This window comes from Pyxicephalus adspersus, chromosome 6, assembly GCF_032062135.1.
Source record: "Pyxicephalus adspersus chromosome 6, UCB_Pads_2.0, whole genome shotgun sequence".
NCBI lineage: Eukaryota > Metazoa > Chordata > Amphibia > Anura > Pyxicephalidae > Pyxicephalus > Pyxicephalus adspersus.
The window spans coordinates 39,686,872-39,711,618 of NC_092863.1; the positions used below are offsets into that span (position 1 = coordinate 39,686,872).

Here is a 24,747-nt window from a genome sequence, read left to right on the forward strand (position 1 = left end):
CCCCTCTAGCCTTTCATAAACTAGGTACATGCCTGCAATATTTGTCGTTAGAAAAGAAACGACTAACTGTGCACAATTCTGTACATGCTGTAACGATACGATTGTTCAAATATAATCTGCCAATAATGTACACCCGCTAGATACGATCGTTTGAATGATGCAGGAAGTGACATGGAAAGGAGAAAGTGTACTGCAGAACCATCCACGATCACTGAACGTCCGTACACACAATAGATTGCGAACAATCGCCGCCCAATTAGATCAGCTAGGCAGGTCGTTTGTTTCCAGCGACAATCCTCGTTCATCTGTGTCCTTGTGCACTTTTTTTGTTAACAATTATCGGACAAATGGTTGTTAGTCGTTAGTTTCCAACGATAATTATTGCACGTGTGTACGCAGCTATAGTGTGTTTTCTCTTGTTTAGGTCACCGATACGGTCATCCACTTAATCTTGAACTTTGCAACAGGAAAAGCCAGTATATTGGTTTTATGGGGATGAATGTTTTGTAAACTGCCTAATACTTGTGTACTATCTCTACAATTCATGTATTTACTAGATGCATATTTATTTGAAATAAAAAGTAGGGTGGAATACACATTATCAATTTTTACTGTGACAATTTGATTTTTTATTTCTGTTTATTCAGAAGTATAGCATGCAGCAACCTGATACAGAGGAGTTTGCAATATTCAGAAAGGTGGGAGGTCTTCCTGTACGTAGAATAAAGTAACCGGATGTCTCTGTGACATTTTGTACTTATAACGTGTTCTCCTCTTTACAGCAGCAAGATATTTGATTTTACTATTTTTGTCTATATACTGTAGAAATGCAGTAAAAGTTTATTAACATGATCAATCTCAGCATAATTGTAATGCCCAACAAGCAGGATTACAGATAGTAGGGTGTGAGAAGCTGTCAGCTATGAAATTTGTCACTTCCAATCAGAATGGTCTTATTTTAGAATAAATATCCTATCCATTCCCTGCCATTTATGACATAATGAATTATCCCTTTTGCCCACTTTGGTTTATAAAGGGTGTAGTATACTTGATGAAGGGGAGGATATTCGGAATGATAAATTTATGTAAGTGTTCATAAATTGGTAAGTAATCATATATTGGTAAATAGGAATACATTTCACTTGTTTATGATGCTATATGCGTTTATTTATTCATATGAGCTACATACTGGTATGAAATAGTAAAAGCAATTCTTTGCATTCACTTGATGACTATCTGCATCATTTTAATGTGACTAGCTGTGCAGCACAGTCTACATTCATGTTGGTGTTTTACGTTCACACTGCTGAGACCTATGTATAGCCTTATGTGATTATACTGTTGACAACACATAAAAATCTTTATATTAACAACAAAAATGTATATGAATATATTCTAACTGTTGTTAAAGCTAACAATACATTAACCCTACAGTTGTTTGCTAAACATACATTCTAGTTCAGAAGCTTCTATCTAACATATACACTTGTGTCATTATCCTGATGAAATGTCTGAGTGTTATGGTAGGAGTAGGAACTCACGTAAAACAGCTCACATGGAAAGTATTACAAGTATGCTGGTTGCTATAACTAGTTTGCATATAGGTGTTTATGTTATCAATCTGAACCCTTCACATTTTACATCCAGCCATATAAGATAAAAATGCTTCCTCCCTTTGTCTAACCTAGGCTTTACCTACCCTTAGCTTAATGATGCATAAAGAAACACGCTAAACAGCCATACTGGGACTGATTTACTAAAATAATTAAAAGGTTAAGTATTAAATAATTAAAGATTAAGACTCTCACTATGTAATTGGATGTAAAAGTTCCCAAGAGAAACATGTTGTCTGAGGGGAAGCACTCCACATACTGCTCCCCTTTTCTAGTGTAGCTGCCTTGTGTTTAGAAAGATGTAAATTTACTGAACCGTTACTGGAAAGGGGTAGCAGGGAAAGCTGAGCTTGATAAGACCCCTATATAACCCTTTGTATCAATCTCATGTATTAGACACTAGTGCAGAGTAAATGATGCATGCGGCCGCCACAGACAACAGCGGGCCCCTATGCACAATTGACTATTGCCCCCCCCCCCCCCCCCGAAAAACACCCCACTCCAATCTCTATTTTTATCTCTCCCTCTCTTTTCTCCACATTTTTGTCATTCTTCTTTCTTTCTAAAGAGGGGATTTGAGGTTAGTAATGATTCTGATACCCATTTGGATTTTTGTCTGATTTTACAACCTAAGTATTCAGGAAGTTCATCCCAAAATAACCCAGCAAAGTTTCTAGGTCTTATCTACCACTCTTTGTTTCTCTTCCCTTATTACTACGAAATTCACCATTATTATTGGCTATTCCTGACTGTCAAAATGACAGCCAAGACTTGCTATGTACCACATTAGAGAAGGGGCTGTTAAAATGCAAGTATTTCTCTATAAAATACATTTTCATATAGTGTCATAGAGTATTATAATGTAAGGTTTTATGGACACATTTTATTTACTATTTCATTCATTGGGACATCAAAGAACCATTTATCTGCTGCTGACATAAGTATAAGCAACCTTACAAGTGATTTTTAAATTTACTTTCTTACACCTAATTAACCCCTTTATTAAGCCCCTAATCAGACCTAATTAACACATTCCTGTCCCTCCCTTCAGATAATAATGTTCTGCTAAATGTTTCTCATTTATAATATTTCAATAGTTTTTGTTTTCATTCTTTCTGTTGTTTTTTCAGGGTTGCAGAAAAAAATGAATTTTATTTTTTCATAAAAAGCGACTTCACAGAAGCTAAGTGTATAAGCTAAATGTTGCTAAATAAACTGCCCATAACCAAATATGTGAGTATCAAATCTGTAAAGTGTATAAAAGTAAGAAAGCTGTTAAAGGTTGAATACAAGTTTTACTTTTACATGTTTTGCTGTGTGACTGGAGTTCTACTTTAATATATTTTTAAAAAATTATACAAATCACTTTCTTGGTGATTATTTTTATGTTAACTGTGATTAAAATATTCTTCCAGTGTATTTTCATCTTGGGATCCACTTTGATTTGACAACATAAAAAGTACATAGAGATAAAACAGAACACCAAAGGCTCAGTAAGCATCATAGTGTGTTATATCTTATAACAATCATCTCAGCCGTGTGACTATTATTCTCAATTCTCACTGATGGTCGTTACTGAGAATATACAGCGTTGTGAATTGTGAGACGTGTTATCACAGGATAGGACATATGTTACATCTAGAAAAGAAAAAGAGGAAGCTAAAGCTGACCCATGTTACAATCTGAATGTTTTATCTATATATATCTATATACCAAAAATTGTGCATTACAATCTTCCCAACAAGGTGGTACATTTATTCACTCATATAGGCTCTTTGTGTATCTAACAAGGATTGTAGGACGGGTTTATAATTCATGTGACCAGGGTTAGGTTTTCCTAATGCAAAGGTCTGTCTGAATAGATGTGATTTAAAGCGGACCTAAACTCAGTGTTTTAACTTAACATTAAAGGGTAAAGAGCCCTTTTATATAAAGTGAAAACCTTCTTAAAAAACATATATTTTAAGTGCAACACCCTTTTTTAAAGAAAGAAAAAAAAAATACCTTCCCTTTCTGTCTTGATCAAAATTAAATATGAGCGCAGAGCCTCCTGGTATACCTACGTCACGCATCCCGTGAGGCTCTTGGCTGCTCTTTCTGCGCATGCCCCATTGCAATTTTTTTCACTAAGCTAAAAGCGATGCTGATCTCACGCATGCGCAGTGAGATTTGCTCTTTTTTTTCACCTTTTACAGCGGGCTACGTCACCCGATCTCACACCTCACACGAGATCAGTGATGTAGCCACAAGAAGGAATAGGAAGACGGAAGATGGTGGCACCAAAATTCCAGGGCTGCACAGAACCCAAGGAAAGGTCCAGCACGATCGAGGAATCTGCAGGATTAATGGTGTGATTTTTTTATTTCTTTTTGTTTTTTATTTTTGGCTTAGTTCCACTTTAATTGTATTGTGTAGTTGGATCCTGAATGCATAGAGTTAATATAATAAAAATTGAGGTACATGGAGGAATGACATCCTGCCTGTAAGGCTATAGTAAGACTGGCAGTGAGGTTGTGTTGCAGTTACTGCTTCCTCGTGCCACTGCCTTAGGGAAGACACACCTGTGGCAGCTGAATAGAGAATAAAGTGCGAGGTTCGTACTGCTCCCTGCTCACCCGCTGTCAACTCTACAAATGCTGGTCTTTTAACAACCAGCACTGTGGTGTGAGCATGAATGCAGCTATCAAAGCATCTGCCCCCGGGAGTTGCATGGCATCCATTTCTCCCACCACAGGTCTCAGCCTGGGACATTTTATGTCTCCTCCACAATACCAAAAAAATCTAGTGCCTGTGTACAATCTTCTGTGGAATGTGCACAATGAGCTGCTCATGCCTGAGCAATCAAGATGGCCGGAGATCTAAAAACAGAAAAGGATTTGAAAATATGAGTGCTGGTAATAAAGAAAAAAGAAAGGTGACTTTAGTTCACCATGATAAGGAACAGGAAGCTTCTAATGTGATTTTAATGCACACTAAAAATGAACATTTTAATGCAGTGGTTTGTGAACCATTGGTGGTCTGCGTGAGTGTGTTGGTGGTCCACAGAAACATTTGGACATTATTTGCAATTTTTTTAACTAATAATAAAATGAATTATTATATTGCACTAAATTCACAAACTGTACTAAGGATGGAAAAACAAGGGAGGCGTTTATAAGTACTTTTCAGTATTGTTTCCACCATTACAACAGTCACCTCGCTCCACAAATACCGGTCCTCATCCGATTGTTTTATTTTTTTTATTTCTCAGATACTCTTTTAGGTAAGTATGACCTTATCTGTGTATTTTCTTTAACTGGTATATTTATTGGAATCAAATAGTTTGACTTTTATAACTATCTATTCTTGTGTTGAAAAAAACTTATAGTGAGTTCAAATGATTTCAAGAACTCCATTCCAGATTTGCTAGATCACCCAGGTTTCCCCATGATAGTCTTCGGTGTAAATCAGGCCCAGTGAATATTCCTCCCTTCAAATTCTATAAAGGATAAAAAAGGAAACATGAGAACTACTTTTAGCTCTCTGTGGGGCTCTATTAGAGAAAGTGAGCCTGACTTCCTGTTCTAGAGACAACAGGAAGTGAATGAATCTCTGTAATGGAGCTTCAGACTGCAATAAAACCTGACAGGACTTCTAAATCTGAAACTAAAAGAAGTAGTGGGCTATAGCTACACTTTACATAGTTTGGGGTTTAGGACTCCCCCAATACCAGCACAGCGCCCCATGCAGGTAGACATGGGAATAGCAATGCAGGCCTGGTATCTCTGTTCCACTTCTGCAGCCTCTTCAGGCCAAGTTGTCTCCTCTGTCAGACCCTTGTCAGTAATGTACAGATAAGATAAGCACACTACGCCTGCACGTGCCATGCCAGCAGCAAGGCGGTCAGACATTATGCAGCCCCGGCTCCGCCGCGGACCCATTCGTATGATTGTTTATTTTCTGTATTTTACTAACTTCTAGGGACATTTCACCCTCAAAACACCTAAGATGTAATGCTGCAAGCGGCCAGCTGGTGGCGACAGCCACTCGCGCCACCTTACTCCTATCCGCAGCCACAGGTTGCCATGCTAACAAAGCCGCTTCCATGCCTTTAGCCCCGCCCAGACGCCTGGCAAACAAGCTAGGTTGCGCGGCCTTTGTCCCAGCAGCCTAGAGTTCCCTGTGGAAGGCACGGCGGGGCAGTGGGCGTGGCCTGGCTTGCAGTCACAGCAGGTTGGGTTGGTCGGGTGGGGGCAGCAGGTGGAATATGGAGAAAGAGGAAGGAAGACATTGAGTACAGGCACCAGGGACAAAGGGGGGAACGGGGCAGCCGGCCAGGTAAGACTGCTTTGTAAACTAGGTCAATGGAAAGTTTGTGCGCAGCGTGTACTGGGGAGCGAGGCTTACTCCTGTATACAAGTGCCATGGCAGGGGAAACTTGTACACCTGGAAGTGCTAATTGTGTGTGAGCATCATCACGTGACGGGGGCTTCCTAATCAGTGCCTTGTTGGGTCTGAGAGATTGGCAGAGATCACTTATTAAGTTCTTATTATGACTTTGTATAGATTTGGCATTGCTTGGCTCCATTGTGCTGAATGGGTTGCAGTGCTGTGGCCAGGATTCTGATTTATTATTATTGGCTGCTCACTGATGCTAGTAAAAGGTAAATAAATCTTTATGGATTCCTTCCCTCCCCTGCATGCAATGCTGCTGCTTCTTCTCAGTTACAGCTTTGTGATTGGTCAGATGCAGAAAAGGGGATTTGTAAACAATCCTCGGTGTGTTTCATCCAGAGGGATCTAATCAATCATTTTATCCATGGAGCGCTGTAATAAGTCAATACGTGTGCAGCATGTATAGGAGGAGTGCGGTGCCTATAGCAGAGCATTTGTATGAAGCTTCTCTCCTGAAGAGCTTGCAATTGATTGTGTGATCTGTGTTTATACCAATCCCAAACCTTACATCATAAGGAGCAAAATGTCCCTACTTAGTCCTCGCTGGAGCAGTCCTGATCCCAATACAATGAGGCTTTGGGAATGAAATCAGGACGGTGCAGAGCCTGTCCTTATTAGGATATTCCAGGCACCATTTTCCCATGTACAGTAATGTCGGTGGCATCCAAAGGTCAGTGCACTCCTACTGTGTCTTTTCTGCACTCAGCAAATCATGGAAGAAAAATAAAAACAAACCCGAAACCATCCCAGGTCAGATATTTGGGAGAAATGAGCACAGAAAAGCACCAAATTCCTCCCCTCCCCATGCTGGATGACATTGTTAGATAGATGGGACATTGAGCCTTGTGTGTAGTTGGCTGTACAGTGGGAAGTGGTGAGTGCTCAGAATAACAATACAATCACAATCCCATACAGACTACAAATACACTGCGTTCACCGGAGCCTGACTGTACGTTTTTAAGTTTCAGTGTTGTTTTATTTTGACAACATCCTTGCTTGTTTGGATATTTTCCTGATAGATTGCATTCAGTATTCCTAGAAGTAGAACTGTGCAGCCTCATCCAGCGCTGTATGTATGTTTGTTTTAGTAGAACGTATCTCCTGCCACAATGCCTGTTGTTTTAGCCTGACTTTGGAGAATTCATTGTTCTGTGTATTTTAGCAATGACTTTGTTTGGATCATAATAGGACAGATTGTCTGTAGCATTACCTTTTATAGAATTCATACGTGACTTGTATGCACGCTGCTATTCAGCATGGGTTTTGTTTTGCAGGGATGAATAGGAGGTTTCCTCTATGGCAAATATGTACACAACTCTAAAAATAAGATGGTCTATATGATTTTTCCATTTTTAGGAGTACTTTGTATTTGAATGATGATGTGTACATTGTTTTGGTTGTCTGTGATGGTGAGAGTAACTCAGGACTGAAGCATTTGGATGTGGATGATACGTCAGGTATTGGTGTCTTCTGCCCCAGTGTCATCTTGGGAGATAAACCATATGTGCCTAATGGTTTATTGTAATCCAACCGGGGCACAATTATTTCTAATGGATGGAGTTTAATTATTAATTTTCAGCAGAATAAATAATGTATTGCTTTAGTGTTATGAACCTGTCAGTTTTCTTTTTTACAAGCTGGTATGAATATATTACTGGCATGGCATACTATACAGCAGCAATGGTATTTTTCAGAAAGGCTGTTCTTTTCATCATCAGCAAGGGACAGGGAGAATAGTGTGATCAGTCTGCTGCAGGCAGGATTGACCATTTCCTCAGTCTTTATCCTTTCCCAGTTATTGTTCAGACTATAATATTGGACTTTAAATTACAAGGTAAATGGAAGCAGTAGGGTGGGTGAACTCTGTAATTTAAATAAAACACCTTTTAGGACAGCACAAAAATCAGAAAATAGATGCAGACCTTCGATAGCAATCGCAGGTAGAATTGAGTACAGGTAGTCCCCGAGTTAAGGACATCCAACATACGGACGACTCCTAGATACGATCGGGTCTTTTCTTCTCACTGGTGTGCAGGATGGATTGATGGGGGGGCAGTTTGCATAACTTGCAGAAGAAGTCTTTTGCTAAACACAGCTGAGGATGTGAGTGATCTGTTCTGCAACATCTTGTAACTATTTAGTGGCCAAGACAAACTCTGCAGTTGTTTCTTTTTGCATATCAAAGCTCAGCTTGCTCCAGAAGTTTATGAATGTATAGGCTCCATAAACGTTTTTTCTTTTGCTTTGTTTTTTCTTGTTTTGCTTTGTTTGCGATTAACTTATAGTGAGGATTTTTACAGTAACTAATACCACACTGCCTAATAACATGTTGAGACAAACATCTGTCCTAATTGAATTTATTAAAATAATGTACCTGTTAAGACTTGCATACAAATTCAACTTAAGAACAACTCCCTATCTCGTATGTAACCCAGGGACTACCTGTACAGGAAAATGTTCAGGGCACTTTCAGCTCTTTGAGAGTTCATGAATGTCTAATTGGCAATGTCTAAGTGTTATTATGTGAATATATATGTGACACTAGGTACATTTTGAAGTTGTTCTTGCATTACTGTTATTGGTTCCTGGGTCCACCTACTATAAGCCTTCCTTGAACTCCCCTCTTCAGGTTGGTGGCAGTTATTTAAAACTCTTGCTTATTAACATCGTTGTCTGGCCATTCATCTAGGAATGGGGAGAAGGTTGGTGTATTTCAGTTTAGGGTTGAGGTGTAAAGGGTCCGGGAATGTTCATCAGTTCAATCGGGATGAGAGGTAGATCACTGACCATTAGGGAATTATTAGAGGCGCTCATTGATGAGCGCAGTATCAGTGATGCTCATGTGTCAGTGTTTGTAGTGATAGAGATATTGTGATGTTGTAATCTTTCTTGCCATATCTGACTTGTGGTTTATACTTTACCTTGGTGACTTTGCTGCTGCCCTGGATTATACCTTCAGGCTTGCATAAGGAAACGCTCAGTGCTCACACGCATTCTCTGGCTTCACCCATGTGACTGGCAGAATATGTCTGGATGCAAGATGAAACTCGAGGATCTGTGAATATATAGTTGCATGTTGTAGCACTTTGCAGTTGGAGGAACGGTGAGGGCTATGGGCCTTAGGACTTCACTTTGAAATGAGGAAAATAATACAGCTATGGACAATAGAAGCTAGTTAGATGGCTTTACAGTGATGGGGCAGAATGAGAGCAGTTTTTAGAGTCCCGCTTCAGTTTGCAGAATGTAATGATCTCATAGGAGCCTTTTTCTGTCTTGAGAGTAATAACTTCAGCAAAAGGCACTTTGCTGGAAAAATATGTTCAAACAGGCTTATCCATTTTTTAAAGGCTTGTGGAGTATAATGATTTCTTATATCTATTCTTTTGGTAGACACCCGTTAGTTGGGTGGGTCAATCACTTAGCACTGGCCATCTGCTATTCATTGACCATTTAATTTCCGTCCCTGGGCATCAGAATGTCTCATGATTCTAATGCACACATGCACTCTATGATATTGCCAGTACAATAAATTTTATACAAGACAGTAGTCTTTGAGGTCACTGTATGAAAAGAAGAAATGTTTATCTTCATATTCATTGACACTCCATCGCAGTTGGTACTACAACTTGTATCCTGGTTTATGCTTCATTGGAGCCTTCTGGCACGATTGGACTCCCTCCTGGCATCACAAGAGAATGCCAACTGTATGTTCCAAAAGCTTCATTAGATCTGGATGTGGTATAAATGCCTTGCTTCCTAACGAACCTCATATATTGACCACACAAGGTGCATTCTTTGGATAAAATGTGTAAATGTTGGACACTTGAGAGAACATATACAACATCAACGTATCCGTTTTTGTTTTTCCTGATCCGAATAGCTCCTGCAGTTGTATGTTGCTTTATTATTTCAAATGTTTTAGTTTAACAGCCTACAGCGGGGATGGACTCGACCTCTCCTTGCTCTCCTGAAGGAAGCAGAGTTCCAGTTATTCAAAAAAGACCCACCCATAAGAATTGTGTTTAAAGCATGCAATATTCTGTTTTATATGTAATTGCAATGCATTGCTTCATCTTGTGATGCCATTGATGACACTGCTGGTAGTTAAGGACGCAGCAAAACACATTGTTGCTGTGATTTCTCACTAATCTGGCTATGTTACTCCTACAAAAACAGCTCAGGCTGGTCTTTTTCTTGTGTTCCTTAACAGCTGGGTGTGGGTGCACAATACTCACTGGAATGTCCTTGGGGCTTGGAAATATACGTAAAAATGATAACACAAAGGACTTTATTTAAAACCATGGTTTAAAGAACAGTGGTGTATGGTTACCCATACTAAATTTCAGTGTGGTCAGGTTAATATCATCTGGTTCTTGTTGGCTTACATTGAATTTGTGAATTTTGGACCTTTCTGTTTGCATTCTTATTGTTAAGATAATTGATGTTTTTTTCTTTAAGGTACACAATGTGTTATAAATAGAAGAAGCTTGTGATTGGTTGTTATGGAATAAAGCATACTATATTTCTTTGTGTTTGGTTTTTTAATGGTGGTTCTAAGTTTTATTCTTTTCCAAGCTTTAGTACACCAATTACTGACATTCTGAACTTTGACATGTAACTCTGTAGTTGTACTTTAAAAGTTGTACATTTAATCTTTATGATGTTTCATATCTATGCATTTCTGTATTAGATATTGCTATAGTATTTAGTGTCTTGTGTAGCTGTATTAAAATGCCCTCATGATTGAAACAAAAATGCCCTCATGTTCCTTTTTTATAAAGGATAAATATTCCAACTGCTGGCAGCGAGTATTTAGTTATAACAAACTCTGTTGATAAGACTTTTTATATTGTATAAAAGCGTTGATTTATACTATATTGGACTTTTATACAATTCAGCTCTAAAGCACAGAACTGTAAATTGCCTATGTTTGTGTCTTGTCTAAGGAGCCAGGATGTGAAAAGGATCAGCCAACCACAGGGATACAGAGACAGTTCACACTTCATACCTCCATGGAGTGCCTCTTTAGTATGCAAAGTATCAATGCTCTCCTAGGAGCTGCTCTTGTTCTACTAAGATTATAAAGTGTCATGAATTCAGTTCTTTCATCCCTTACTGATTCACATCTATTCACATCTTTTTATTCAAAGTACCAAGTACATTTTATAAATCAAAGTACAGAACAATCAAAAGTTAATCAAACCCGGTTTTATTGTATGTTTTATTTTTGTGCCTGTGTTGCTGGAAGTTAAGGTCATCATATTGCCTAGTATTCTATACAATTGTGTCCAGTCCTGCAATAATAATGTTGATCAGATATCCTTCTGCCTGTCATTAGTAGTAACATCTATGTGGCTAACCTGAGAAGAAGTTCCCCTATAAAATCATTGGTAATAAAGCAAGTAGTTTGACTAGTTGTCCTGTGGAACCAAGTAGGTAAAATATAAATGGTGTCTATCAAGATACAATATCTAAATATATTGAATTGCTATAATGTGTGTGTGTGTGTGTGTGTATATATATATATATATATATATATATATATATATTTATTAATAAAAATCACTTCTACTATTCTGATTGGGCAGACTGGAATGGTGTAACCCTTATGCCTGTGGTAATTCATTCCTGGCAGCCCCTGGGCATTTTGAGGTACCTGGCATCGTACTCTGAGCTTTACGTGCACATTGTACATGTCAGAAAAAAAATCCGAAAAGGCAGGTAAGTCACCCGTCCCTTTTCCAGGTAACAACCTGGCTGCACGCATTTTTAAATTTAATTTCATTTTAAATACCGTCTGTCTTTCTCTTGCTTGTGTGTTGCTATCAGTTGAACACTAAAGTACTAAGCCGTGCCTGCTCTATTAATATATTGTCTGGTTCATGGATACACACAACACACTAAAAAACTGCCAGTCGCTTCATGCAGGGAAGATGAACAATTTGCATTTCTCATGCACAAATAGATCTGTCATTTGCATGTTGAGTTGTGTTCATTCTTAACTCTATACTTTGTTTAGAGATGCCAGTGTTTGTTTTATCATTATCTATGGGGTGTCTTTAAAGGCTTACATTGTAGCTTCTGAAAGCAGTTTGTAAGGATCTAGAATGTAGTATTTAAAGTATTTAAAAAAATTAATTTGTTTATTAAGCATTGTTTAAGGAATATGTTCTGTGCATATGAATGACTTTGTGCCCCTATATAGCATACAGGTAACACCCATGGCATATATTCTTCATTGTTTGGGTGAAGCCGTTGTAGAAAATCATGAAGAATTATGAAAGTAAATGCTCTACAATGGCTCCGCTATTGGGTACTCACACCAAACAAGAGCTTGTTGAACCTCAAAAGTTGCCATTGAGTGGCAAAACCCTATCTAGGATCTCCTCTTCATCCTAAACTCCCCCTTAAACTAAAGCTTAATCTGCTTTTATTTAGCCTTCCCTGACTCTGTCCTTTCCCATCATTAACATGCAAATGGAATCTAACATGTTGGGGTGGGGAAGTTGTCACCTGCCCCTTACACCTATGAAGAGCCATCACTCCTATTGCAAGCAGTAAGCTGGTATGCAACTATCAAAAGTTGTTTGGAGGAATAGGCATTCCTAGACAGGTTATATTTGCATGCAGACCATCCCATGTCTGCATATGATTCTAAACTTCCCTGACGGAAAGAAATGAAATGCTATAAATGAACAGGACATGTTGGGAAAGAAAAAAGCTAGATGATGCTGAATGTCAATCAGTCAGGAAATATCTGAGCAGCTACAGTTTACAAAGGTAAGGCTGGAGTTCAGCTCTAATCGTGGAAATCTTTTTCTATGAAACAAAAGTAAGGTGCAATTTTGATTGTAATCATTGGTTTGCTAGAAATTCTACTTGGTAACGTATAGATGATACATGTATACAGTGGATTGATATAAATGTAGAAATAAGGCTACGTATACAATTGTTGAGAACAACTGAATAAATAAATCCTAACGTGAAGACCCCTAAAATCATTTTGTAAGGAATACTTTACGTGTTTGATTTCTACAAAGAAGCCGGGCACATTTTGCCGAGCACAGTAAAAGAGTCTAATTATAGATATGTAAGTATAAGCAAATCACACCTATGTGTAAGGTTTGCCTCATTTCACTAACTCATGTCTTCTTTGCATGGAGTGTATCTAATATAACAGCATGTTCTTCTGAAGAACCCAGCTGAAATACCAGTGTATGGGTGCACCTCTGAACACTACATGAATGTGTTTGTAGACACACACCCTAGATCTAACCTTTGCTCTATGAACAGCTGCTTGACTGCACATATCAAAAGCTCATTAGAAGTAAAATAATTTTTGCTTATGGATTCCTGTCTTTTGAGTCACCTTGGGCCTGTACTGAGAAAATCCCTTTGTTGTCAAAGCAGAACTCGCCTTGTGAAAGTCGCCTTGTTGGTATACTGTTTGACATAATAATGGAGGAGCAGCACATTGATACCGATTCTGCTGCTAACCAAAGCACAGTTTTGTACCTAAAAGAGTGACTTCCCCTTTATTACATCCATCACTTACTCAGGATAATGCTTAGGTTTCTCTTGGTTATTTTTATTGGTAGCAATAAATATGGTGATCTTCAGAAGTCACTCTGAGTACAGTTTACCTAAAGAGATAAATTAGGCTTTGGGACAGTATGAATAGGAGCTGGTCAAGACTAACCTGGCCCAGAAGCTCACCTTGTCAGAGTAAAGTTTGCGTGAATGGGTACCAAGGTACCCAGATGGGCTGTACTCCAGAAAGTGTGGGGATTTATTAAAGAACAACTTCACTAAAGGTTAGGTTGTCCTTTAAAGCCTTCCTAAGCAGTGTCCTCCCCAGCCCTATTTAGCTGGAGGCACCACCCGGCTGTTTTATGGTTGGTTACTGATGAGTTGGGCCACAATACAGGGGCTGCCACCTACTTACAATTTCTAGGTTGAACACTGCCTTCTTAAAGCGGAAGTAAACCCAAAACAATAAAATAACACTTACCTTCAATCCTGCAGATCAGTCTGTCCGTCAGTAGGATTCTTCCATTGGGTCCCTCGTCATCCTGGTATCTGTCTTAGGCCCGGCGCTGCCATCTTCCGCTTTTTTTTTTTCTGCATTCTTCCTGCTTCACCTGATCTTACACTGTGCAGGTGCAAGATTGGGTGCTGTGGATTGGGGAAAAACTTGCCGATCTCACTGCACATGCGTGAGGTTGTCAATTTTTTTCCCTATTGATGAAAGGGCTCCTTCTACGCAAGCCTGAGATGCTCGGGCATGCGCAGAAGGAGCAGCCAAGAGCCTCCATGGATTCGTGATGTAGGTATCCCAGAAGGCTCTGCGCTCCTATTCATTCTTGATTGCCTAGGTCAGGGGTCAGCAACCTTTACTATCAAAAGCGCCATTTTGCCTCCTCTTCCACTAAAGAAAAATAGTCTGGAGCCGCAAAACATAACACAGTTTATAAACTTTTAAAAGTTTTAATATTTTTTTAATTTTACCTGTTACAACAAGTGTGCAAGTGTAGGCCTACTTTGAAATAAATTAAACACTGAACTATGCCCCTAGAAGCCTCCAGCTTCTAACGTATCATCCTGTTACATTAGAAGCTGGAGGCTTCTAACGTAACAGGGTAGATTTTTTTGATGGGCAGAGTTCTTTATGTTCTGACGATGCCTTCGCGATGAAATTTTAAGGGGTGTTAGCCACAGGTGTCCCTCATTTGCAGCTTTAATTTTGTTCACCTGTACCCCCCAATATTCAGTAATTGGGGTTCAGGTGCTAGAAGCCTCCAGCAATGTGTAACAGGGTAGATTATTTTGATGGGCAGAGTTCTTTATTTTCTGACGATGCCTTAGGGATTCAATTGTAGGTGGTGTTAGCCATAAGTGTCCCCCACTTGCACCTCTATTTTGGTCACCTGTACCGCCTCCCCCCCGTTCCAGAGAAATTGGGGTTTAGATGCTAGATGCTTCCAGCAATGTGTAACAGGGTAGATTTTTTTTGATAGGCAGAGTTTTTATGAATTTTTAGGAGGTGTTAGCCACAGGTGTCCCGTACTTGCACCTCAATTTTTTTTCACCTGTACCCCCGTTTCCAGATAAATTGGGGTTTAGGTGCTAGAAGCCTCCAACAATGTGTAACAGGGTAGGGGTTTTTTGATGGGTGGTGTTTTTAGGAGGTGTTAGCCACAGGTGTCCCCCACTTGCATCTCTAATTTTGTTCACCTCTACCCCCTTCCTGTTCCAGAGAAATTGGGGTTCAGGTGCCTCCAGCAATGTGTAACGGTAGATTTTTTTGATGGGCAGAGTTCTTTATGTTCTGATGATAGCCTAACAATTAAATTTTAGGGGGTGTTAGTCACAGGTGTCCCCCACTTGCACCTACATTTTTGGTTTTGTACATCTCCACATTCCAGAGGAATTGGGGTTCAAAGGAGGGGGATGTCATTGTACACACCCATTTGTACACGCCCCGTGGTAGATTTATTTCACTGGTAGATTTTTTTCATTAGAACACCGGATAGGGAATCCCCCTCCTCCGCAGTGTCTTGGGAGGAAAGGGATCCCCCATCAGAGATCTCCCCGCGGCAGCCGAAGGGAGCCACAACAAGGAGGCTAAAGAGGCGTATGCGGCTCCGGAGCCGCAGGTTGCAGACCCCTGGCCTAGGTGATCAAGAATTAAGGGGGTGGTGCTGCACAAAATTTTTATTTTAAATAAAAGGGTTGTCTACCCTGTTATGTGAAGCGAAAATTCTGAGTTTAGGTACACTTTAAGGTCCTCTAATAATCAAATATTTTAATACACTTTGTGTTCTACTGCAACAGACTGGATAAGCATGAGGGGTTGTTAAAAGTACATTTCTACTACCCATCACTTTTATAAGTAGCAGTCTCAGTAGTGCATATGTGACACAATACTTGCCTATCCCTGTTCCATCGCACCACCATCTTCTTCCTTATTTTCTTTATAGAATCAAACTTCGGGCGTCTCTATTGGGCAGGCAAGGATGATGTAACTCGGTTCATTTAAGTTCATTCATTCCCTGCATGCGCAAGGGAAGCTGGGCATCCTGGCAATCAAAGCTGAGCTACCCATGTACAGCTCAGCAAAGTTTGACCGCCGGGCAGCAGGTAGGAACAGTTATTACAAAAGTTATATCGCCTGTCCCTTTAACATCTTCCTAATTGTGGATTTTTCAAAGTAGGACTTTACTTCCGCTTTAATATTACCAACCCTTAAATTGCTTTTATCAATAAAAATAGAAGTGTATGGCAATGCTTGATCAAATTTTTTATAATAATGAATTGCTATTAATTCCCTGGAGACCTGGGCTGTTTGTATCCTAAATTTCAATTGTGGCGCTAACATAGGGTGTTTTAAGCCTTTCCACAGCACTCAACAACTAGAGTGCACTAAAAGAGAAGTGTATTTGTAATGTAAATACAGCTGGAATGTATTACACCAATACATATGGAGGATTTGGTTGGACTAAATACTGGTGTCTGGCCATTTTATAACTAGGTCTTTTTTTCTCTCATTCTCAGAGGTTTCTGTTACCTAGAATGTTACTGTTCTATTTTATTCAGTACATGTTATCTTGCGTCTATGTACTTCGTTTTTCAGTTATTTTGTGTTATTGACAGGTAATGTGGGCATGTCACAGGTTTGATTCTTGGCCAAGACACTATCTGCATGGAGTTTGTAGCTTCTTCCTGTGTCTGCGTGGGTTTCCTCCAGGCACTCTACTTTCCTCCCACATTCCAAAACTCGTGCAGTTAGGTTAATTGGCTTTTCCTCAACATTGTCTGGTTGTGTTAACGACGTTTAACTCTGGCAAGGACATTGGATTGTGCATTGGCTTTTGGACTGATTGATTCTAGAATGTATAATTGATTTGTCTTCCTCTATCATTCACTTTAGCTTTATTTATGAGTGTCAGCAGGTAGAGAAAGTATCAGATACTTCATGAAACTTGTGTTCTCTCTTCTGGCTAAACCAGTTTTTCATGCTTTGTGCAGCTATCACCTTTCTATCCAAGTACTATTCCCGGATCAGTAAAACTGCAGGCTCTGATATTCTTTACAAATACATGTTACTTTCTAGGATGATAATACACAGTTTGAAGTCATTATTGATGAATAGGCTGTGTTAGACAATGCTGAAACTAATTGTTTTTGCACATGGGGGGTTTCTAATTCAAGTATCCTGGAAGCAAGCCTGAGTTGTATTCTGTTCCTTTAAAAGTCATACTTCTATCTTGAGTGACAATTCATTGTTCTGTCATCGGTTACACATCTGTTTTTTGCCAAAATTTGCCATTTTACGTTTTCATTTCATTGTAGGTCACTAATCTAAAATTTGCTTCCACCAAGTGTATGTCAAGTAAAAAAAGCATGATGCATTTCCAATATTTTATTGACTGATGTGCATACCTATAGAGAAGAGCACAATATGTGGAGCTCTCTCATCCCTCCCTCTTCTATCGTCACAGATGATAGTGTGTGTACATCTCTCCTTTAATTCAATTGTCACCGGAAATGATCACGAAAGTCATTTGTTTGATTTGTCATTTGACGTCTATCTGACGTCTGCATGGGGCTTTAGGCTTTTTACCTATTTGTGTATCCCCACAGGGAAGAATAATTCTGTTTGTCCTGGTAACTACTGTCACCAAGAAAACTAGCAAAAGGACATTACCATTTTCTATTTCTCACCAGAACAATAAATCTGTCAGCGGAGACACCTATTCAGCATTGAAGAAGAGAAGAATTTCTCACCTTTCTGTTTGTTTTATTCCCTTTATAAAAAAATGGGTTAGCTAACGATTTATTTTAATGCTGCCTATATTTGTAATTTTCAGTTGAGGTGAGTAGATTACAGGATGAAATCCAGGCTTAATAAATATTGTCTTCATATAACAGACGTGTATTCTTACTTCAATGTGTATTGTCTTTTTGGTGGTAATTAACTCCTTTTTTTTTTTTTTTAAGGGTTTTGTTTCTTGTAATAAAGACCAGTCACTGCTGCCCTCTGTCCTTGTGTGTGGCAGTGGTCTTATATTATCCTCCCTCCCTGTAGTTTTCTATAAGTAGCATGTATTGGGTAGGACTGGAAGATCCCACCCTCAACTCTGATTTCTTCATAGGCTATATGGATCATAGTGATGGCTTCTGTGTTTATGTTGTTTGAAAATTAATATCTGGTTTTGGATTTGTTTTTAATGTATCTACGTAAAAGGTTTATGTGCCTTAGGCTCAGTTTTAGGTATCCTTTGTTTTTTAAATTATGCACAGCCCAGTCATTAGTAAACATCAGCTGGATATAAGTGCCATTTCAAAAGGGCCCCAGACCCTCCTAAGCCAACCGAGGCCCTAAGTGTGTTCGGGTTCGAGAGACCCCAAAGTTGGCCACTGCCACTTAATCAGCTGATGCCATAAAATACCAAATATTCAGTAAGCACTGCCTACGTAAATGTTCTCTTGTGGGATCCCTATTGACATGGAATCAGAGTACTGCTTTATCATTTCTGATGGCTCATTTACAAGTGGTACCTATTACGTATACAGGGCATGCCAATTAACTTTGTGGTAAACCAGGACTTGGCATCTGAGACTAATGCTCATGACACACTGCTTGGGAATCTGCATTTCTGGTCCATTTTAGGAATGCTGAACTTTTGTATTTATATACTCAAGTCCCTGGCCTGTAAAATATCTGAAACTTGACTCCTGTGCCGCTAAAGTGGATAATAATTTAATAGTCTCTTCACTGTTGTGGTTATCCTCGCCTTTTCACCTTCTCACTTTCCCTGTCCTCTGTTATTCCAGTTTGTCTGTGTTTGTCTATGTAAATGTGAAATCTCTCTTTCTGTGTCAGTTTATTAAAAGAAACACAGAACTTTCTTTTAATTTTTTTTTAATTATTAACTGTCTGAAAAAATTTGGTCACTACTCCGGTGCACATATTGACCTAATGGTTTGAATGTCATATATGGATACGTTTATTTCTGGATTCCCACAACAAATTGGTTAATTAGAAATCCTCTTTTTTTGCAGTATATTGCAGCAGCTTTTCATGATTTCTTTTTTCTGTAACATCCATAACCATAACTCGCATATACTTGTTAAGGTTATAGTTATTCTGATAACCATAAACTGATTTCTAAAATTAAATAATGTGAAGAGATAATGTTTGATATTTCTCTTCTTTTCCTTTTTCAGAGACCGTAAATAATATCTCTTTATTTCTGACATATGTACAGAGATTGCCCAATTTCATTTATGGATCTGTCCTGAGCTTAATAAAGCAGATCTACACCCAAGTAGAAAAATGTTATATACCTCTTGCCTAAAATTCCTTGGATGTGGTATCTTTGTTTTCCTTTTTTTAATTTGGTGTTGAACATGTTTGGTGGCTATACTCATTCCTCCACTATGTCATAGCTTTGTAGAATATCATGGTTGGACAACAATAGGTTTGCCTCTCTTAACCTCTAGTACATGGAGGCAGGTAAATCTGTCGTTCCTGAATTTAGATTTTCTTTAACTGCAGTTGGAAGAACCAAGCTCTGGGTTAGGCCCACAAACACAATTTTTGAAAATCATTAAGGCTGAAGGTAAATTGGTTTACATATTGCATTCCTTGCTTCCTTTCTTCTCATCATCTATATACATAAATATTTTTCATTGTTTCCTTAATACTATTTTTGACCCATTGACTTTATGCTTCTCTTTGCAATGATGGTGGACCATGGCAGGTGGGAAGGGTGCCCACCCTTGGCAATGTCCACATATAATACAGAGCCCCCATGAATAAAAAGCCCTAAAATCCTACAATAAAAAATACAGTCTATGGACAGTGCAGCAGGAAAGGAAAGAGCTAGATCAGGGGTCGCCAAGTTTTATGGCCACTAGACCATTTATGGGGTGGGTGGGAGCACACTAGGCCGGACCCGCCTTAACGGCTTCGCCCACCATAAGGGAACACCCGCTGAAGTGAAATCCGCAATGCATATGAAGGAGAGGGATTTCCCTTCCGGGAGCTTACCCAATTTACCATGCCGGCGGAAGTATCAATGCCCGCCGCTGTAAATAGGGAAGCAACTGCAAGGGGGCGGCACTGGAGCTCCAGGAGTTCCTAACCTTCTGGCAACCCGCGGCTCAGGAGGCCGGATCCGTTAGAGCGCGTTAGGCCGGAACGAACTACCGGCTAGGACGTATCTGGCCTAAAGGCCGGAGTTTGCCGACCCCTGAGCTAGGTGATACTGGACAGCCTTCAGCCAAGAAATGTGTTGGGCTCTATCCTACTTGCAGCAGCTTCTACTGCAAACACTAAGGGAATTTCTATCGCAGTAGCTATTTGTAGTATTCAGTGGTTATGCTTTAGAATCTCTGAACTACAGTAAAGTATTGCATGCACAGTATTTCAGTATGTTACATGTCTCACAGAATATTTTTCTTTTCAATCTACTTGATTTCAGTATTCTGCAGGTGTAATATGTTGTCAGCTAACATTGTCTCTGTCCAAACACATCTGAAGCTTGGTTATTTCAGCTATAATGTCCTAATCACCATAAGCTTTAAAGGCCGCCTGCATTTTGTGAACACTGGAAGCATTATTTAGCAAATTTTCTGTAGAAGATTTTAGTTTACATTATTGTGTATCCGAAATGTGATAAATTGTAGCTTAGAAGACCTTGGTAGCTGCATTTGTCTCTTTTCACAGGCTTTCTTAGTTTTCACCCTGTGATCCTGCCAATTACACACTGGCTGCCTAGGATGACAAAGCACTTTCATTGTAATGTATCTTTAGTGGAACAGAGTTGTCTCCCAAGGGCCAGGACTATTATCTCCTTCTCTATTATATATTTCACAGAGATAACTGGAACCAAACCTGATGAGAGTGCAACACAGGAAAGTGGCACAGTAAAGCTGCGAACACACTTCCAATTTTTGTCGTTCAAAATGAACGACGAACGATTGATTGGGCAAAAATCGTTCGTAAAAAAAAGTAACCAACGACGCCGACGAACGAGGAAAGTCGTTGGAAATGAACGACCGGACCGGCGGATCGGATTGGACGACGATCGTTGACCATCGTTCGTGTGTACGATCGTTCATTGATCGTCCATGCTCTGAGCATGCGTGATGAACGAACGTTCCTGTGGTGCACGTAACTTCCTGTATCGTTCAAACGATCGCATCTATTTTGTGTACAATATCTACGAACGATCGTGTCGTTATCTGTATGTACAGGATCGGTGCTATACGATCGTTCGCAGATATCGTGCAGGATCGTTCGTCGTTCGTTTACCAACGATAATAATTGGAAGTGTGTACGTAGCTTTAGGCTAACTCCAGATTAGTGTTTTTTGCAAGTGGTACTGCTTCAGTTACCTGCATGTTGCTACCCCTGAAATAGGTTATAATTGGAACATATGAGTTTGTTTTTTTTTTTTTTTCTTTTGTTTGTTTTTTTTTTTTAGGCTTTTTTTTTGCTTGCAGTAATGTTGCCTGAGTTTTTACAGAGGCTACATGCTGCTTCCAAAATTCTTAACTGCTCCAACACTTCCATGGTAGATGTAATTCCATATAGTTCCATATCAGTTACTGCTCCTGGGAACCTTGTGGTTAGCAGTAAACAGTGCAGTTTTTAAACGCTAGTATGAACTTTGCTTACATCTTTTTACAGGCAACAGACTTTCATCAATCAAAAAAATCAAGTGTTAGTACAGCTGTTGCTTGACTGCTGTTGTTTTTAATGTGGATGGCTCAGCAGGTTGCCTTCAACTTGTCCTGCTTCCCCTCTTCAAAGAACAAAACAGTGATTTCTGTTCAATGCTTGTTTGATCTACTGTTAGTGGGAAAAATTGTTTGCAGCGACAATACTTCCATGTCATTATGGAGCTTTATCTTTATGAAGTTATCGGCTCGCAAGATTAGCTGGCAAGATCAGCAGGCAGATATAACAAATCACTTTCAATGGTATATTTCACGGACTGAAAGGACCTAGGAAGAAAAGATCATAGTGAGGGTTTACTCCCTTATAAAAGGATTTGAACTATTTTAGCTTAGTGAATGCAGAGAGTAACCTTATCTAACATTTGTCTCCCCCAGGGACTCTAGTGCTGAGGTCTCTGTAATTGAGTTCCATGATTTCAAAATGATGCCTAGGCTTTTAAATGTGTCTCAGCTCTGTTTAAAATGTTTTCTAAAGCAGCAGTAGCCAACCTTTCAGACCTCATGGACCAGTAAATTCATAATTTTAATTCCCACGGACATTATTATGAAATTTTTAAAAAGATAAATAAATTTGTAAAATAGTAATCTTTCTAATAGTCCCTGATGAGGACTGATGAGGCTCTGATTCATTAATCAGCTCACAGTTAAGTGAAGTATTATTACTATTGTTAATGTTTTCTCACTCTTTATGGGTTTATTTCATTTGAATCTAAGACCAAAACAAGAAATGATTGTCAATCCATTTGATGCCATAAAATACAACAATTAAAGAAAATGCACAGATAAGGTAATACTTAATATCAATACCTAAAAGAGCATACGAGAAATAAACAAATACAAATCAGATGAGAATCGTTATTTGCTGAGTGGGGTGACTGTTGTAATGGTGGAAACAATACTGATTTAGGACTACACTGACGTCACGCTGCGCCTCCCTTGTTTTTCCGTCTTTAGTACAGTTTGTGAATTTAGTGCAATATAAAGGCGAAAATTGTCATTTAGAATATAAGAATTTATTAGAATATTATTTTTGTTTTATTGTTAATAAAACATAAAAATTGCAAATGTCCTGATTTTTCTGTGGACCACCAAAATTTTCTCGCAGACTACAGGTTGGCTGTTCTAAAGGTACCTTCATTTTATACTTTCTAGGTATACAAATAGTATGTTTTAAAGTCACAGTCTATGAATGGGGGTAACATTATTGTTCTACACAATGTTCCATATAGGCTTATTGGATAGGCAGACACATTTCTATGACTCTGATATTTACCTTGTTATTACAAGTGGTTGGTTGCATTTTCCTGAGTCAGAAATTAGAGGTTGTCATTGCAGTTCTCTCATTTTGTACATTATAGTTGTCTGACTGCTATGCTGAATATGTAACATTGACATTATCATCATACTTACAGTTTACACAGTTTGTTACCTTTCTCTTCTAGCCCTTATTTATCTAGGCTGTAAATTCAATGAACACACTTTCTCTGTTTTATGTCTAATTTATTACCTTTTATACAATGTTTTGCTATTATATCCTTGTCAGTAAATTGCATGTGTGACCTGTTCATAAGGATGGCAAGGAACGCAGGAAGGGGTGCACTCCATGGCCTAACTTTGTGCGTTTACAACATGCACAATTGAAGTGTCTGTTCTTGTTGATTTTCTAATAATGACTGCAGTCAGCATTTGAAAATAATTTTATATTAGTTTGACCTTTTCTACTTCTGTCCAGGGTACAGCAGACCTTGGTTCCAGATAAACACATTCATTGGATTGGTCCCTATTATGTTTTCTGGTGTGTAGAGCTAATTCCATACGATACAGTTTCACAATTATTTTTTTTTTTCAGTTTCACAATTTTTTTTTTTATGGAAACAATTTTCATTTGAAGCCTCTGTTGGATTCTCTAAATAGAAGTAGAAGGATGCTATGAATGGAACGCAGTATTTTTCAGTTAGAGATTTGTTCCTGTTTACTCTGCTTGACAGCATGTGCAAGTGTCTTTGCTGTCAAGGTCAGTGAGTCACATTGGAACTCAGCATTCGCCACACCTTTCATGTCCTTTGGGCATCAGATGAGATATAGATATGACTTCTGTGTCAGCAATGATATGTTATTGAATTTGCTCATATATCTGGCTTAAATGTTTAACTTCGGTCAAACTACAAAATATACAGTTTGAATAAATAGGCCTAAACTGTTTAACTTAACAAGGGATTGAAGTGTAACTATACATTCGGATTTGCTGCTATAAAGTGTTTCACCTTCCATATTAGTGATAGTTCAGACAATCTATGCACACTTATAATTCTGTGTTCATTACATCAAAGTTGATTTAGCTGGTTAGAAATCCTTATTAGGCTAATCTAAATGCCTAATACCTGTATGCATGTCTAAATGTCAGATTATCCAATTAATAATATTTTGACATCACTTCCTCTAATCAATATGGAACACTTAATCACCAGAAATCAACACTTAGAAATGTTAAGCATGGCTACATAACAAAACGTCAACAACAATAATTTGCTATAGTCATATTGGAGACCTTTGGATTCCAAACCACCAAGCAATCTGGTTATCTATGCATTTGCTGGAATGCAGTGCAGTTATATATACCAGTGATTTATCAATTACACATGTACTCCCCGAACTCTAAATGGCTTGCAGACTGTCAATAGAGTGTAGCTGGGATGATCTGACCATGCTCCGTTACCAGTGCTGTCATAAACTTCCTTCACTTTACCTCAGACATCCAGTACATATCTAAACATGGCCTTAGTTCACCCCAGACAACTGTTGCATCCCCAAACATGAACTGCCCTCACTTTACCCGAGACAACCGTTTAATCCCCCAAACATGAACTGCCCTCAGTTTACCCGAGACAACCGTTACATCCCCCAAACATGAACTGCCTTCAGTTCACCTGAGACAACCGTTACATCCCCC

At 38.9% G+C, this 24,747-nt stretch overlaps 1 protein-coding gene across 1 annotated transcript in view; it reads left to right on the forward strand.

Annotated features, from left to right (window-relative positions):
• Window positions 1-5,749: 5,749 nt before the first annotated feature.
• LOC140333623 (uncharacterized) overlaps window positions 5,750-24,747 on the forward strand; it is a gene marked incomplete in the record, with an annotated part of 58,250 nt that continues 39,252 nt past the window's right edge. Inside the window, 1 exon segment of the mRNA XM_072415408.1 lies at window positions 5,750-5,930.